Source organism: Poromitra crassiceps, assembly GCF_964638095.1.
Source record: "Poromitra crassiceps genome assembly, chromosome: 3".
In the NCBI taxonomy this organism is placed as follows: Eukaryota; Metazoa; Chordata; class Actinopteri; order Beryciformes; family Melamphaidae; genus Poromitra; species Poromitra crassiceps.
In genome coordinates this window covers 37,789,468-37,805,154 of record NC_139625.1, presented here as the reverse complement: position 1 = coordinate 37,805,154, position 15,687 = coordinate 37,789,468, and the positions used below count along the sequence as shown (strand labels likewise).

The 15,687-nt window shown below is 43.3% G+C and overlaps 1 long non-coding RNA gene across 1 annotated transcript; it reads left to right on the top strand.

The window, feature by feature from the left end:
- Positions 1–11,055: 11,055 nt before the first annotated feature.
- Positions 11,056–13,366, top strand: LOC310774378. Its single transcript, XR_014552596.1, has 3 exons — positions 11,056–11,291; positions 12,104–12,179; positions 12,477–13,366. It is a non-coding gene; the product is annotated as an uncharacterized lncRNA (long non-coding RNA).
- Positions 13,367–15,687: the final 2,321 nt, after the last annotated feature.

Below are 15,687 nucleotides of genomic sequence, written 5' to 3'. Positions count from 1 at the left end.
CACACAACACAACACTACACTACACTACACTACACACTAACAATAGTAATGTTATGTAGCTTTAAATGATAAACCAGGTTAAAGAGAGTAGCTCTACAGCTACAGCATTTCCCCACAGAAGCCTTCAGGAGAATTGAATTTGGCAAATATCGCGGCCGTATGCCAATCCTTCTATATTGCTGCATATCTCCCTGTTTGTGCAGGTCAGTTTTTATTTTTTCTTTGTGTTATGTTACACGTTCCATGTGGGTGTACATGGGGTTTGTTTATATCCTCTTTTGTTTGTTTGTTTGTGCGTTCGCCCTGCTCTGCAGCTGAGCTAACAAGGCGCCATTTTGCCTGGGCCACTGGTACGGTCCAATTAAGGCGTGTGATCAGCCAGAACGCTTTAATGATGGTTGTGGTGGTGGGGTCGACCGGCTTAGAGAGAGGGAGAGAGAGAGAGAGAGAGAGAGAGTGGGAGCATGCTGTGTGATGGTGTCTGCAGTAGCAGTGTTGTGGCTCAGTGCTCCACTGCAGACAGCAGACAGGGTAAAATTAGCCCTCCTCTCCCTTTGTCAGGAAGAAAGAAAAGGCCAGCCAGCTGTAGGAGCCGGGTGAAAATATAGAGCTCCATTACTGGGTAACTTCCATCTATTATTGTTCTTGAGATGAGACGAGTGAATAGTCAGAGTACAGAGCTCATTCCATCAAGTACAGTGACTGTAGAGCTCAGTAGAGCTATTCAAGTATGTTGTTTAAACCCTCCAAGCAGCGGCAATGCCTCCTTTCACTTGACATGTTGCTTCATAAAACATGTCCAAACTTAAGGGTTCCACCACTTGAAAAAGCTGAACGTTTCAGCTTTTTCAGCCTGAAACCTAACTGTAGCCTCCTACTGCTACAAATTAAACAGGGGATCCCATATATTTTAGAGACACTGAATGATGACATTCAGGTAATGATTATTTTTCTAAAACAGAATATTTTATTAGATTAGATATAGTTTAGATGAAATGTAATTTATTATCCCTGTAAAAACCATGGGCTGCTAACAGCCTCCACCAGGCTGTAAACGTTTTGTTTTTGCATTTTCCCCTCCATAACATCAATACAGCAATCATCCTATATATAACATACAGTATATGTGCACCAATTTAAATATTTTCACTGAGAAGGACAAGACTATTGATTTTAAGACAAGAAGTCAGTGTGACAATTGCCCCCTTGGGCAATGCGATTTTTTTTGTTAGATACGATTTTGTCCAGAATTCCCATAAAAAAAAAAAAAAAAAAAAAAAGTATTGTAGGTATAGAGGTAACCATGTATAGTACAGTGTACAGTGAAATTATAATCAAAATAGTCATTCTTCTACATTCTTTAGCTTCTTGTAAATTAATTGGTGACATTTACAGTAACAATGCATCAATTTGTTGGGGACCCCATCGAAGCCCCTCAGAGACCCCTGTGGTCACCGGACCCCCGGATCCTCTCTTCCCAAAGCCTAAAAATCCCCCCCAAAGTCTATAAATCCCCCCCTCCCCATATGAAGCATATAAGGGGGGAATTCCCCCCCAATTTGCAAAATAAAAAATTAAGAAATACATTTTAGGCCAGGTGCTCTAGAAACATTTAGTTATATTTAAAATATAAAATACATTCTAATCATTTTCTGAATTGGGGTGATTATTTACACCCGGGTGCAAATAGCATCTGCCTAAAATAAAACACTGGAAAATGTAGCATAATGGGACTTTTAAACACACAGATGCAAAAATTACAATACCCTTTTAAGCGATAGCAGGTGAGTAACACAGTACTAAAAATGAAATATTAACTCAATTTAACTTAGCCAGGTTTATTTTTGCAACAATTTCAGGTGAGGAAAAACCACATATATACACTGCGCAGTGATTTTTAGCTGCAGTCTCTCCACCAAGTTTACTCTAAGTCAGTGGTTGTCAAACTTTTTCACTTCAAGGACCCAACTTTTAGAACCATTGCTCTATAAGTAAAGTAAACTGTAGCCTAACTGCAATTAGTAGGCTAGGCCAATTACACTAACGAAGAAACCGCCAATGCCCACACAGCAAATGATGGTTGATAGTAATCAAAATCTGTGAAGAATAAGTAACTAATAAATATGATTTTTTTTTACCTTTCCATTAAAAAATGAGACATCTCCACTGCATATCACTCTCCTTTCAAAATACCTCATTCTTTTTATGTGGACGGCTGAAGGCAGAGCTGGTTCAGCCTGCTCCAAGCAATCATGCTCTTCCTTGTTTACCTAATACGTAAAACGCATTACTTCCTGTGTGCTGAGGAATTCGTCCTACACTGGTCATGCCCACAGGAGCTGGAAAGGGACAAACTAGGTGATCTCATGCAGCACTGATGGATTAATTGAATTTAAGGCAGTATTTTACAAACAAAAAAAGTTACATAACTTGAGCTCTGAGCGTAAAAGCTTGGGTTCCAAACCGCTGGTTGCATACTCGCTCCCCACTAGCTGTCACTCTGTGTCAGACATGCACCGCTAAATACAGGGAACACATGGCCATGCTGCATGTCATTGTCTGTGTGCTTGTATACGCAAGCGTGCGCGATAAAATAGAGCATGCTTATGAAATGCCCTCACGTACACACACTCGCAAAGACACATGCTGTGTATACCTAGCTCTGTGTGTGTGTGTGTGTGTGTGTGTGTGTGTGTGTGTGTGTGTGTGTGTGTGTGTGTGCCTGCCTGCCTGCCTATGTCTGTGTGGGTGTGCGTTTGTGTGGTGTGTGTGCGTGTCTGTGTATATGCCTCCTGACCCCTGGCTCTCAGCAGAGGCCAGCGTCTGTTGTGGAGCCCTCTAATGGACGCCCAGCTGGAGTCAGGCACACACAAGGGCAGCCAAGGTCACAGCCACTGCCTCTCAGGACCCCATCATTTGGCAGAGCTCTGCAGCCTGCGGTCTGCCCCGCTCTGTGTTAGTGTGTGCGTCTGTGTGTGTGTGTGTGTGTGTTTTGCATATGAATGAATGTGTGCAATAATACTGTTTGCATGTGTACTCTCACCATATTGTGTGTGTCTGTAGTGTGTTTCATGTGAGTGTGTGTGGGTGTGTGTCTTCAGGAGAAAGACCAAAAAGGGCACAGTGAGGGTCAAGTACAAGTACAGTAAGAATGGGCACCCGGGCAGTGGAGTGGTAGATTCCCTGCCTTTCAACATGAGGGACGTAGGTTCGAGCCCCTCCGGCATGGTCGGACGTCCATGCAGGCACAATTGGCCGTGTCTGTGGGTGGGAAGCCGGATTAAGGTCCAGGGTCCAATTGCACAAAGCACCTTACGTTAAGATTTCCCTTAGGGTCAGAGTTAAGGTGTCCATAAAATAGAATCGGCTGCACAAAACACCCTTAAATCTTCTCCATAAGGTTAAACATTTTAAGGAAAACATAAGCAAAAGATGTAAGGGTGTTTTGTGCAGCCGATTCTATTTTATGGACACCTTAACTCTGACTCTAAGCGAAATCTTAACCTAAGGTGCTTTGTGCAACTGGGCCCTGCTGGTTGCGGCACTAGTGCATCCTCTGGTCAGTCGGGGCACCTGTTCGGGGGGAGAGGGACTTGGGGAATAGTGTGATCCTCCCACGCGTTACGTCCTGCTGGTGAAACTCCTCGCCGTCAGGTGAAAATAACCTCGCACCACCAGGCTCTTCTCGAGGAGAAGAGCACCCATCATTTGTGAATTACGCCTCTTTCCGCCCTAGATGGAACCAGAATATGTAAACTGGATGCGTACCACATTTATATCATTCCCCCTTTGAAACACCCAGTCGAGTTGTGTTGGCCAACTATTCACCACGAATGGCGACGGTGGCGGCGATGCCATCAATGTTTTGTTTTAAAACTTTCATGTATGTAACTTTTTAGTCATATTTTTTTTTCCACATATGCAGATTTCGCGTTCAGGCATTAATACCACTTTGGAACTCATTCAAATTAGCAGTACAATGCATATGTGAGTGGTCCTGCTTTATCTGCTACTTATAATATATTATCTGTACTTTTCTATTTCTATTTTTGTATACTGTCATTCTGGGCAGCTCTAGTGGATGCCCAGGCCCATTTTGTGGGAGATGTGTTTTTCTCTGTGGTCACAGACTTGGTTCTGTCCACATAAAAGTTGGGAGTATAGCCAATATACCATAACTGTGCTAAATTCACTTTTGATCATTTTATTTTCACAATGTATAACTGTATTTGTATGTACCGTAAATTCCGGACTATAAGGCGCACCGGTGTATAAGCCGCACCTTCAAAGTTGACTATTTTTTTCTTATATAAGCCGCACCGGACTATAAGCCGCGGGTGTTTTAATGGTATTTTTTGTTTTTTTTTACAGTGCACACAGTGTCCGCGGTGTGGTGAAAAGAGGGCAAGAGAGGAAATTAAAACAGAAGTGGATTTATAGTTAGAAAGAGTGCTAAAGAAGAGAGAATTCCGTTTTTTATTTTTTTATTTTAGTTACTCACAGTACTATTGACCAGTCCAACTCAAAAGATATTCGGCAGTTTCACTTTGAGCTCTTGTTCCGCCGCTGTCCATCAATGGTTATGACGAGTCTCGCTGGGTACAGTACGCCAAAGCGATATCCATTGACTTTAAACTTTTCGATGATGCTGTTGTATGTTGCGCGTTTCTGTTGCACCAACGCGGAGAGGTCCTGCCGGACGAAAAAGCGCGTACCCTCCCAGGTGAGGGGCTTCTTCCCCGCAGCCTGGAGGATGAGTTGACGGTCGGGCCAGCGGAGTAGGCAGATGAAGATGGCCCTCGGTGGCAGGCCGGGGTCTGGACGTGGCCGAGGCGCCCGGTGTGCCCTGTCCACCTCTGGTGGTTTCTCGCCTTCCTTCAGGTCCAGGATGTAACACAGGATTTTGCCACGAAAGCGTCCATGTCACCAATCTCAGCTCCCTCTTTTACATTGATCAGGCGAATGTTATTTCTTTTACTCCTGCTGATTAAGTCATCAACCTGCGTGTGCAGGGGTTCGATTTGTTTTTGCATTTTATCCACTTTCGGACTCACTGTGTTGTTTTTGTCCTCCAGTGCGCTGATGCGCTTTTCCGCATTAGAAACTCTGTTCGCTTATTTTCTTTAGTGAGTGAGTGGATGGACTTCTGCACGTTTTCAAACTTGTTTTCAAGCTGCTCAAACCTCTGAGCGATGTCGGACTTAATCGATAGTGTTTCACGGAGTAAAAGTTTAGCCCAAGCCGTGTATCTCCAGCCTCCAGCAGGTGAGTCATTTCCTCATTCATGGCGGTGATTGCTTCGTCTTTTTCTTTCTGCTTACCTGTGTTGTGTTATGTTATGTTATGTTATGTTGTTAAAAGAGGGCAAGAGAGGAAATTAAAACAGAAGTGGATTTATAGTTAGAAAGAGTGCTAAAAAAGAGAGATTTTTTTTTTTTTTTTTGAAAAAATCCATAGATAAGCCGCACCGTTATATAAGCCGCAGGGGCCAAAAAAGGCCAAAAAACGGGAAAAAAGCCGCGGCTTATAGTCCGGAATTTACGGTAACTTTCTTATCCAAGCTTTTCCTGTCACATGACCTAGTTGACCCACTTGACTGCGTCATGTGACTGTTCCATGCATGTATTTAAAGATGGCGTCGTCCTATGTCACACTGTCTGAGGAAGGGCAGGGTGCCCGAAACATTACCCATCGGTGTTAAATAAAAATACTCAACTGGAGCCTTGCAGTGTGCAAGCTTTACTCTCTTCCCTATTATTCCTGCCTCGAGCTCTGCACCTGCCCTATACAGGTTTGGATTGTGCGTGTCTCGCCTTTTTTCATGTAACTTTTTAGTCACCTCGTGTTATCAGGATCTAGCTAACTAATGTTATCTACACAGAATATTTTTCTGGTGCACATGTATCCCGTAACTGGATTCTGGTTCCTGCCATTGCGCATTGGTCATGCCCCCAGGTCCGGAAACCTCACTAACGCCTCCAGACTAGGTGAAAAGAAATGGCTGGTGACTTTGCAGGTTTCGGAGGAAGCTATGGGGGGGGGGGGGGGGGGGTCAGTAAGAGCTCTAGAAAAACCACACACCCAAACATCAATTGTAAATAATTTAGAACAGAACCCACTTCCTAATTGTTTTGGTTCATATAGTCGGCTGATGTCATTGCTTAATTAAAGGCCATTCAAACAGGAATCCTTAATCGTGGCTTTGAAGTCCCCTCATTTGCTTTGGAACTGCAAAGCACCGCAGTGAGCAAACACAAAGAGGCAACAGTCCATCACCACCCCAAGGCAAAGACAAGGAGAAAGAGAGAAAGTGGGAGGGGGGAAAAGAATAAATGAATGTAACACAAAAAAAAAGAAAGTTCTGAAGATGATTTCATCCTTCAATCGGACTTTGTAGATAATTCCTGTCTGCGAGTGCCGTGGGTTTGATGTGGAGTCAGGACAGCGCTTACTGTTCGTTCCAGCTCCGAGAGGGAGAGAGAGGGAGAAAGAGAAGGGGAGAGACAGCGAGAGAGAGGGGGGGGGGGGACAAAAAAGGGGTAGAGAGAGAAACAGGGAGAGGGGGTAGAGAGAGAGGGGGGAGCGAGAGAGGGGTAGAGAGAGACAGAGAGAGAGGGGGGTGAGAGAGGGGTTGAGAGAGACAGAGAGAGAGGGGGGTGAGAGAGGGGGAGAGAGAGGGGGGGGGTGAGAGAGGGGGAGAGAGAGACAGACAGAGAGAGAGGGGGGAGATAGAGAGGGCACATGCCACTCTTGTGTGGTCAGCTAGTTTGATCCTCCATGCTGGCTGCAGGATTAAGAATGGTACAGATGTCAAAGGCTCCTTCATAAAGAATCCAACATGGTCCTTAGAAAACACCTGCTGCTGCTTGTGTTTGTGTGATGCAAAACTGAAACACATTTGGTTGCACAATTTGTGTGGCGTCAAAGACAAAGAAAAGTGGCAACCACTTGCAACAAGACACAAGACTGGACTTTGGACATTCTGTGGGTTGTTTTCAAAGACACTGGCAGGGAAATTCTGGATGTTTTCCAGTCAGATACAACTTATTTAACGCTGCATTTTGTGAATGAATTTGACAAATAAATGCTCACATGCAGCACTTTGATAGGCAGACAGTAGCACCTTTATTCAAATACACACGTGCTGATCGCAAGAATTTAAAAGGAAAACTCTAATGTTGAATACTCTCATTGTTACAGTTCAAGTTTTTCCACTTACAGTAGGAGAAATGTTTCTCCTACTCTTATGATGGATTTATCCCTGTATAATTCCAAAAGGCAAAGTGTTTTTCCTTTAAGCTTTTGATGATCAGGGGTTTAAATCAAGACCAGATCCAATTTTGATGCATTAACCGTCGCTAACCTGAAAGTGGTTTCTTGAAAATGCACTGCAAACAACAACAAATTCTCATTTGGCAGCGTCCCTTAACCCCCACCTACATCAGTACGGGTCAATTTGTATTCCTAAAGCACGGCCCCTTTGAAGATCAGTGGAAAGGAACGATAGCTCTTTTACCAACCTAAACCCCCTGTATCATTATGTAAGACGTGTTTCCACTGTACGCGTGTTGTGGCTGAAGCTCACCCATCCAGAAACCTGTGTCCAAATATGCATGCATGCATTTATGTATTTACGTGTGTGTGTGTGTGTGTGTGTGTGTGTGTGTGTGTGTGTGTGTGTGTGTGTGTGTGTGTGTGTGTGTGTGTGTACGAAAGAGGGGGGGGGCATCCAATTACTGGTGAATTGTTGTGTTTTTGCCTTTCAGGAGCATATGAGCACTAGTGAGTAACCCGTCTCTGCACACATCTGTTCACAATGTGCAAAATGCATGTGAACATCTGTGCCTGACACATACATGTGTCTGTCTATCTGTCTGCCTGTTGTCTTTTGTGTGTGTGTGTGATTGTGTGTGTGTGTGTGTGTGTGATTGTGTGTGTGTGTGTGTGTGTGTGTGTGTGTGTGTGTGTGTGTGTGTGTGTGTGTGTGTGTGTGTGTGTGTGTGTGCTGCAGGTGCATCTGTAAGAGTGTGTGCTTGTCGGAGTTTGCACACCGGCGGTGTGTATTTCCCTCTGTGTCTGTGATGTTATGCATGGTGCGGGGGAAAGATAAGTGATAGCCAGTAGATCTGCAGTGGGACTACGATTGGGAGCCACACACGGCCAACGTGGCACCGCCAATTCATCTTGTTTGAATACACGGGGAGCGCTCGGTTTGTGTTATCTTGAAAGCTTTGTATCTAGCGGCGCAGCTGTTTGTACCTCTTTTGTGTCTCGAGAAGACAAATCAAACACCTCTCAACTAGTTAAAGTAATAATCTGCAACATTTTCATATTAATAAATGAAGTTATAATAACCCCAGCTAGCAATCTGCCGCTGCCGCTAGTGGCCCGTTGTCGCATTTTGAGCGGCCGGGCGGCGGTGGCATTCCTTCAGCGGCCATCCGGCGGCCCACTGGAGGATGCCGCTACCTTCACTCTGGCGGAATGCCGCTGGAGGGCTAGCAGCGGCAGGCCGTCGGCAAGCCGCCAAGAATTTGCCCTCTCTAAGTACCACATCAGCGCTGGAGGGGCGCTGGTGTCTGGCTGTCGGCAGATAGGCCAAGATACTCCATCCATTAAACTGCATTCATAAGCATTATGAAACTATAGCTCTAATTTGAAACGATGGGCTAAGTTCTGTTCTCTTTTGTTTGAAAGAGACTATTTAATGGATTTCTGTTTTTATTAGGCTACACAAAGGCAACAATACCTTCACAGCATTCGAAAATGAACTTAGCAAGATTTTCCAAAGCTCTATAGGCCTATGGATGAAAAACACAAATGCCCAAAAATTATACATTGTATTTGAGAAGTTTATTGTAGCCTATTTAATTTCTGTAGTAATTGTTTTGTCCGTGCAGCATTTACTTTTTATTTATGTTGTTCTCTCAAATTTTTGGGTTAGTCTTTGAATTAAAAAACATAGTGGACAAACATTTCTAATCACCTGTGTTGGAATGTTCTTTGAATACCAGAAATCAAAATCAATAGCTTATAAATTCACTTTGTTGAATTGTTCACGCCTGAGTCGTAAACCAGAGCAAATTAAAATACAACCGGATGGATGTTGGACTTTGAATGGTTTTGAATGACCAAGCAAAGTGGTCTATAGCTTATGTGCTTGATAGTGCATCCATGGCCTAGCCACTTGACTTGATGTCTAGTGCAGTGGTTCTCAAACTTTAAACTGACACAAATTAGACAACGGAGCCTCATTTGATAATATTTTGTCCCAACTGATATGATTTTTAGCTTTTGTGACTACCCTCCCATGTGTGGTCGTCACAATGTTTTATAATATAAAGTGTATGAAACCCATGACCAAAATACTCATGCATTCTGTCATTGTGTTACTTATCTTTGGAATTCTTCTGAAAATGAATTACTTTTTTTGCTAGGTATACCCCTGGAAGCCCCTCAAGGACCCCTGGGGGTACCTGGACCCCACTTTGAGAACCTCTGTAGATTTTTTTTAATCAAAAAGCTCATTTCTGGCAGTTTGTAAGTAAATAAATAAAATTACTGTAATAAAAAAAAAAAATCCATTGTTCTCAGGTGGGACAAGGCCCAAAATGATCACTGTAAGCAGAGTATTGATCACTATAAGCAAATTATTCATAACAGCATGGAATAATTCAGGACCAAGGTTTTTGATCAATATAAGCAGTTGATCACTATAAGTAGGCTATGTATATACACACACAGATCCTTTCCCAAAAATTTGAATATCATGGAAAGTTTTCTTCCATAATTCCTTTCAAAAAGTGAAACTTTCATAGATTATAGATTCATTACACACAAAGTGAAATATTTCTAGCCTTTATTTGTTTCATTTTTCATAATTTTGGCCTACAGCTCCAGAAGACCCCCAATACAGTATTTCAAGAAAGTATTATAGTGTGAAGAAAATCAGCAGTTACTTCTCAGTTATGACTGACTCCAGCCTCAGTCCACTCCCTCTGAATCTCTGCCAAATTTTTTGAATCGTCTTTGCTTGACAATCCGCTGAAGTCCACGGTTATCCATGTTATTTCCATGATATTCAATTTTTTTAAAGGATCTGTATATATGTGTGTGTGTGTGTGTGTGTGTGTGTGTGTGTGTGTGTGTGTGTGTGTGTGTGTGTGTGTGTGTGTGTGTGTGTGTGTGTGTGTGTGTGTGTGTGTGTGTGTGTACACAAAGGGGAAAAAATCATTTTAGGAGTAGAATGTGAATCTGTATGAATTTTGCAATACAGATGTGGAGACAAAAGATCACTTTTTTCCCCTGCAAAATTACTCATAATTGGCCTAATTTTAATTTATGGATAATCTAGCATTGATGCATTTCTACTTGAACATGTCAAATTTGGAATGTTTATAGAAGATAGCAACATATTTTTGGCAAAATATTGTATAGGCCTACACAAAATTTAAGGCACAACAGGGCTGTGTCTACCCAGTTGTAGCCTAATTTAACCTCTGGAACAATTGTTTTGTCCCTGGAATATAAATAAATAAATAAATAAATAAATAAATAAATAAAGTGCAAATAATAATAGGTAGATGTCCAAGAAGAATAAACGTGGGTCATTTATTCACTGGGTATGCAGTGTTATATTTTTCAGCCAGATGCAGGATGATGGCTCTCTCTCTCTCTCTCTCTCTCTCTCTCTCTCTCTCTCTCTCTCTCTCTCTCTCTCTCTCTCTCTCTCTCTCTCTCTCTCTCTCTCTCTCTCTCTCTCTCTCTCTCTCTCTCTCTCTACTTTATTACACTGGTCAGGTCTGCACTGCAGTCTATATATCCCCCCCCCATGTCTCATCTGTATCCATTTGTCTGATGTTGTTTTTGTGTGTGTAATGTTAACAGTTTGAAATAAAGATTATTGGGAGGGAGGGGGGGGGGGGGGGTTGAGAGTGACGATGGGAAGTGAAGAATTTTGGCACTTTTGCGTTGCCGTAGTGTGACGTTGTGTCTGCGTCCAGGCCATTGAGGCTACGTGTGTCCTGGCGCCATTTTATGAATGGGATTTCAGGAAGCAAACATGCGCCGAGTACTGATAGCAACAATCTTTGAAAAAGTCGTTTTAAACCATGACTTGTCTTCACCTATCTACAAAACACAGGACTGATTATAAAAGCGATATACGGACAATAACAGACCGGTTGGTGGCGATCATCCGCTGCCTTCTTGCAACTTCATCACAAGAAAAACAAGACGTGCACGACAACAAAGAACACTGAAAACTTCGGGGCTCTTTGAAAAGCAGATCGGTAAGAATATTTAACGCTATATTTGTAAATCCTATTGTGCTCTGCTGCGATCTTACCATTAGCCATTTCGCTGGTTAGGCAGATAACAACAAGTTAGATGGCTAATAGTTAAATGACGTTGTGTAGACAGCTTTTTGTGTTACACATAGGCCTACAAGTAGCAGAGGCTAGCGTTAGCCACTCTACCCAGTGAAGAAATGCATGGGCCATCTACATCTTGTTAAAAACCTTCCACGTTTCTTGGAGTAAAACGTAAAAAGGCATCGGTTGCAAACATCTATTTTGTGCTCATTCTGGATATATCAATACACCATTTAACGGTGTTATTCGGCCGTTTAACGTTAACGTACATAATTCCGTTTGCTTTCGCGGCTATAAACAGACAATTGATTAAACTAACGTTACAGAGTACAGCCCATTGTTAGTGTGTTGCTGCTCACGTTAATTTACTGCGTGCATATTCTTCTGTTTGCGTGCACGGCCATGTAAGATGAGATCAAAACTAACGTTACAGACCGTTACAGTCTGTGACTGTTAGTCTGTAAATCGTTTGTATTATTTATTTCCTTTTACCCCCACACTGATGCAAGCTCTATTTTGGACCAAACAGGCTTGAGATGAGCCATATGAAGCTGCTAGAGTCCAGCAGCTGCATAAATACAAAAATGTGAAATTATTATCGCTTATCGGACAAGAGAAGCAGATATTTGTCTGTTATAGGTATCAGCTCAAAAATCCTTCCTAGCAGCATCATAAAAGGCATTCAAATAGCTATTTTATTTTTCTAATGTAGCTCCCTTTGTTTGTTTCAGGTTGGGCCAATGGACAGCTTTGTCAGAGACACATTGGCGGAGTGGCAACTTCAAGACCTCGTAGATAGTTTTAAAGGTAAGGTTTCTATTTTATTTTTTATAAATATTCTTATGGAAAATTATTATTTCTTTAGCCATAGCTTGGCCTCGCCTGCCCTATTGGCACGCCCGTGTGTGTGTGTGTGTGTTGCTCTCACTAAATATTATTGCATCAGTGATGTCACAATGCCTCCATGTGTATGTGTGTGTGTGCCCCCCGCCCCCCTTTTTGTTTTAATACATATAAAATTGTACTTCAACAAACTGTAATGACTAGTCTTCATGTCCTCAATCTTTCTTGTTCACCTCTCGTCCATCTCTCTCCGCTGCATAGCTGGGTTTCGGAGGAGCCGGCCTTGTCCACCACGTGCAACGCCGTCAAAGAGAAAAAGACCTGTGACTCCCTCTGCCTGCAAGTGTTCTCGAGTCCAGGAGTCCAAGTCCAGGACTCGTGACTCGACTCGAGGCACTCGTGACTCGGACTTGGCTATCCGCCTCTTCAATGAGACCCGAAACCCTCCACAAGCCCATGCCCCCCATGGACTTATCCCACAGACACTTGAAGACACTTGACATCTTTCATATGGACATTATTATCCCACGGCCATGGACACAACCATTACACATCACTTAAGGACTTACTGGGCATTTTATGGACTTATTACACGCCACGGACATTTACATGGACTCCACTATGTCACTTTCAAGGTCTGTTACTTTGCACTTTAATGCAAATTAATTTGAAAATTGCCTTTCTGTCTGCCTGATTTGTATTGCTGCGCTGCATACTGCACAAAGACAAATTCCTCATTTGTAACATGTTCATTATGGCTATTAAGTAAGCTTGAATCTTGAGACTATTGTTTATTTATATACTAGACTCCCCCTGCTAGTATTGACTTACAATCATTACAGTCCTTGATAATTACCCACCTATAATAACACACAATTTTATATAAAATTTACTTTTTGGAACACGGTGGAAAAGGAATATCTATGATGTGCTGCTGTGCGTGACTTTATGCCTGTTTTCTATTTGTATCTTTATGACTGTTTTATTTGACTATTGCACTATTTAAGGCAGATTTTGCTTTGCTTTGTTTTTTTTTATACATTATTTTTGGCTTGATGTGTTTTTTTTTAATATATAGCCTACATAATATGCAACATATAGCTACAGAGTTGTCAAGTTTTTTGCTATTTGCAATGCACAGTTGTCAAATCATCATCCTTTGATTGATTTCTTATGTCCATAAATAAAATAACAAAAAGTTCACGGATCTGTTCTCCTTTAAATTATTATTGTTGTATGAATACTCACATGTTATCATTTAAATCATTGTAATTATGTGCATTATTGAAGTGGTTCTCAACCTTTTTTAACCAAGTAGACTACCTCAGAAATTACCACCATATTTAAGTATGAGAGGAAGGGAGCCCTGCCAGTGGAGAAGCACTGCATGCAAGCATTAGCATAACAATGTATATGGGGGCTGGGAGGTGCAATACCAGCGGCATGCCATCAGCGTGCCGTGCAAGGGCCGCTGGCTGTGTACGCTGGTGCCGCCAGCGGACCGCCAGCGAGCCACCCCGGCGGACCGCTGTTTCACCGACTAGCACGACCGCAGCGGAGCCGCTGCGGCTGCCGACGGTGGCCCGCCGAATTGGTCTCCGGCTTGCCGCCGGCGGCCCGCCCATGATCTGCTAGCTGGGAACATTATAACTAAAGTTCGGGAACAAGGCCATGACACAACTAACCACTCAGTCAATCATTCAATCAGGCAATCCCTTGCTCCGCCCGGATTCAATCATTCGCTCCACCTATATATACGCCCCAAACCAAGATCCTTTCTCTTGCTCAAGACCAAACTCATTCTGAGTTTCACTCCAAGACAGACAACACGAAACTTCAGCTCTTACCTGACTGTCATGGAATCCACGTTCCAGTTCCACCTCTCTGACAGCAACGACTTGCTTGGCGTCGGCGAGGACCCACACAGGTTTCATCTCACTTGCAATGCAATGCTGCCGACGAGCCTCCGGTCCGTCGTTCCGACCTGCCGCCTCGTCTTCGCTCGGAGATTCACAAGCCTTCCCAACTGTATGCCCAAACCATGGCTCAAACCTACAGCAGTGCCAACGCTACTACTAGCCATCTAGTAGCCACACAAGGCAATCATCACCGTTTGGCCGACGCGGCCAAACTCACGGTAATCCAGTCTCATCTCAATCTACACACACAAATCATGCCGACGACAAACGTCAACAACGGGACAGCTGCCATCCGTAAAAACAAGGTACCATTTCATCGCAGTGATCACTGCAAAAAGTTTGGTTGCTAACCAAACTTCATCAATCAACAACGTCATCATCCAGCACCCAAAGCCACCGGGCGCTTCCGGCAACACCACGGCGATCCCGGATGACGTCATCACGCTGACCGACGCTGCAGCGCGGTGCAGCTTCTTCTTCTTCTCATTATTATAGTTTTCCGGCAGACTTGATGCCTTACGGCACACTGCTGCCTCACTGGTCGGAAATATTACTGTTTATGGTGTTTTATGGTGTGAATTCAAGAACTGCCAGCACAGTCCTTGCATGATTCCCAGCAGCGTTGGGGGTAACTCATTACAAAGTAACATATTACATGTAATATATTATTTTAGCAGTAACTCAGTAATGTAACTTATTACTTATAGGATTTCAGTAATATATACCAGTTACTTCATCAGTAACTCAAGTTACAAATTGAGTTGCATTTTATTAAATCAAAGCACATAGTTTATACAATAATTTCCTAATCAAACCGTTGTCTTATGCAAATAACCAACCATTATAGATGACAATAACAAAGGAAGAATAACTTGCCCAACACTGATTCTCAGTGGATTCAGCAGGCTCTTCATTGTTACTCTTTGCGCCCAGGCTTAGTGCGAGGGATCAGCCGAGCGGCATTTTGATGAACGGGCTGCTCACTGGGTGGCAGCGGCGTTCGAACCCTATGGAGCCCAAGTGGTGCGAGGTGTGAGTGTTGCTCTAGCTGGCTTGACTCCGTTTGCATTTGGAGAACTGCGACAGTTCACACAATTTTGACACGACACGTACATATTATACATCAGACTCTCGGGCTAGTTCTGCTCTCACTCAGAATATCAAAATATAAGCGATGTGATGTATAGTTTCGGGATGTTAACCTGGTTGGCACAGCTCATACTATTAACTATGGGTGGCAAATGAAGTCACGTTGACTCGTCCTATACAGCAGCATACAGCCTTTTTCTTTCTCGTGCGTAACATTTACATTCCATGAGTACACGTTTCACAGTTGTACACAGTTGCACACAGTCCATCTTCATGTTTTCCATTCTTTCCAAGTCCCATGCCAGTCCAGTGTCGCAGACGGCAGCCATTCCTGCAGCCATTCTGGCAGCCTCAGTCAGGAGGGCGAGAATGCCCCCCCCCCCCCGTGCCTGCTCCCTCTGTTTCTGCTTTGTCTAACCTCATTGCTTCATTTCTCTCATCCCTATGTCAGCAGGCTGCACTAT